At 38.3% G+C, this 2,934-nt stretch overlaps 1 pseudogene; it reads right to left on the bottom strand.

Annotated features, from left to right (window-relative positions):
- Positions 1-2,934, bottom strand: part of LOC104994779 — a 28,772-nt pseudogene that overhangs the window by 5,946 nt on the left and 19,892 nt on the right.

The raw sequence follows: 2,934 nt of genomic DNA, 5'->3' as shown, positions 1-2,934 counted from the left end.
AAATGAGGATGAAGTAGACGTTTCCTGTGTCCAGCTGAGCACTGACCGGAGGTCCATCTCAGAGAACTCGGGGGGCTGGAAGGGGGAAGAGCTCCATGTGCCAAATGGTGAGTGTTTAGTTAGATTTCTGTTAGATGATCTAGAGGATGCCCAGTGATGCTCTCTGGTGTAGGTGGCCAGTTTTCCTGTCACTGTTTCTTGAAAGGACTGTCCTTTCCTCTTTGCATGTTCTTGGCTTGATTTTCATGAACTGTCCACATACATGTGGCTTTATTCCTGGGCTCTCTATTCTTTCCTCGAGTCCCTGTGCCTGTGTTTGCACCAGTTCCTTACTGTTGTGGTTGCTACACCTCCGTGATGTAGTTTGAAGTCAGAGAGGAAGATGCCTCCAGGTTCATTCTTCTTTCTCAGAGTCTTTTGGGCTGTTCAGGGTCCTTAGTTGTTTCAGAATATTATTAGGAATATTTCTATTTCTATGAAAAATGCCGTTGGATATTATATTTTGAGTGCAGTGCATTTGCTGATGGCTTTGGTTGGAATGGACATTTTAATAACTCATTTTTCCAGTGCATGAGCATGGAATATTTTTCTGTTTATTTATGTTTTCTTTGATTTCTTTATCAGTGCTTTCTAGTTTTCTAACTACTGGTCTTTTATGTCCTTGGTTAAGTTTTTTCTTAATTTTTGTTTCTGATTGTTACTAGTGTATAGAAACACAACTGATTTTCATATATTGATTTAGATTATAAACTGTAGTATTTTATATGATTGTAAATTGATCCCAAATTATTCAACTTTACTGAATGTATTCTAACAACTTTATGTGAAGTTATGTGGGAAATTTTATTTGTAAATTCCATGTGGACTCCTTCAAGGGTAATGAGCATCACAACTTCCCTTGAATTTCATCTGGGTAAGTCTTGGCCTCTATAAGAAAGTTTCAAGCCTGTCTGATCTGATTTTCTTTTGTGGTATTGACATGGTTGTTTTGAAAAATAATTTACTTTTCAGTAACTTAAAATGTGGAGGAAACTCTTAATAATGGTAAAAAAAAAATGCTTACATTTGCCACATCACCTAAAATACTCCATGCGTTTTATCCAAAGTGGGAACGTTCTCCTGTGGAACCAGCACATAATCTCCAAAATCAGGAAATCATATAGTTTCTACATTATAATGTAATCCACAGCCCCACTTCCACTTTCAGCAATTGTCCAATTGTATGAAAATATCTTTTTTCCCATCCTCATCCAATATTTTTTTAGACTGTTACAGAGATTTTCAGACATTTGGACAAACTTAGTGGATATAAAGCAGACATGGTGAATATGGGATCTGGGTTGCCTTTTCTATGTGGATTTTTTCACTAAAGATGTTTTTAATGTTTATTCATTTTGTAACATGTACCAATATTACATTCTTTTTCCCCATAGTAATTAAAAATAAGTAACATGCCATTTACCATTTACATATTTGTAAGCATACAGTGTTGTAGTATGAACTACCTTTACTTGTTTTGCAAACCAGTTTAATAATGTGCACCTCATGCATGCTTTGGAGAAACTCAGGAAACTGAGTCAGTGACTGAAATGGCCCAAGAAATCACCTTAGATACCATCTTCATCTAAACACAAAACAGGGGCTTCCTGGTGGTCCAGTGGCTAAGACTGGACACTCCTTAAGAAGGAGGCCCAGGTTCCATCCCTGATCCAAGAACTAGATCTCCCATGCCACAATGAAGAGTTTGCATGCTGTGGCTAAATATCTGGCTTGCCTCAGTGAAGGTCGACCTGGCGCAGCCAAATAAAAAAACAAATAAATCTTAAAAAATAAAACCAAAGGAAAGGAAGGGTATGGTGGTTGTACAGATTTACATCTTAGCTTTCCCTATTGATAAAAAAAGTTTCACAAGACTGTCATCCTTCTATCTGATATATACAGAGAATTCCTTTGAAATGAGATTTCTCTGGTAAATGTGACTCAGAAGAGCCATCTTGAACTTGGGTTTCAGAGATGACCATGTGTCCTCTTAAAAAAAAAAAAGTTAATTAAGTCCAACTAATTCTCATGCTGAAGGGGTATATTTTGGGGTAGCATTTGCTCCCCTTCACTTTGGATGTATATCCCAATTTGTTTACAGTCATCTACTGAAGACATCCTGATATTTGAAAGGTTTTAGCTATTAGAAGTAGAGCTCCTGTGTATAATTGTGTGATAATTTTTGTCTGGACACTTTTTCAAAGCTGTTTACTAAGTACTAGACATGTAGTGTTCAGGTCATAGGTGAGCCTTTTTTAGCTGAGGAAAAATCCAGCTGAGTTTCTCTGTGGCATGTGGGATCTTCCTGGGTAAGGGATTGAACTTGAGTGTCTTCCATTGTCAGGCAGATTCTTTACCACTGACCCACCAGAGAAGCCCCCCTTTTTTGAGTTTACTGATCTAATAGGTGTGCAGTGCTACTTTACTGTTGTTTTAGTTTGTAATTTCCTTATAATATATGATTTTGAGTATTTTTGATATGCTGATTTACTATCTTTATATTTTCGTAGGCCAGGTGTTTAGATTTATACATTTTTAATGAGGTTGTTTGTTCCAGATTTTTTGGTATAGTTGGAATACAATCCAGAAGTAGATTTTTTTTGGAATGCTGCCGGGAGCCAGTGTGAGGAACTCTGCCTGTGGCAAAGGTCATGAGGAAGGAGGCTCGGCATACGCAAAGGCGGGATCGAGCCTCAGGAGTCCCTCTGGAAATTCTCGAGCATCTACCCCCAAAACCAGAGCCTGCCTACTTTACTACTTTGTGCTCTCACCTATACCTCTGACTTTACGGGGGGCTGTCCCCCACCACCTCTTTCGGAAACAGAGTGAACTTAGAGCTCCAGTTAATAAAAACTGGGCAGGAGTGTTTCAACCTACAAACTCCTCTGAAGGTTC

This window comes from Bison bison, unplaced genomic scaffold (assembly GCF_000754665.1).
Source record: "Bison bison bison isolate TAMUID 2011002044 unplaced genomic scaffold, Bison_UMD1.0 scf7180017864266, whole genome shotgun sequence".
Classification (NCBI taxonomy): Eukaryota; Metazoa; Chordata; class Mammalia; order Artiodactyla; family Bovidae; genus Bison; species Bison bison.
This window is presented reverse-complemented; position numbering and strand designations above follow the sequence as displayed.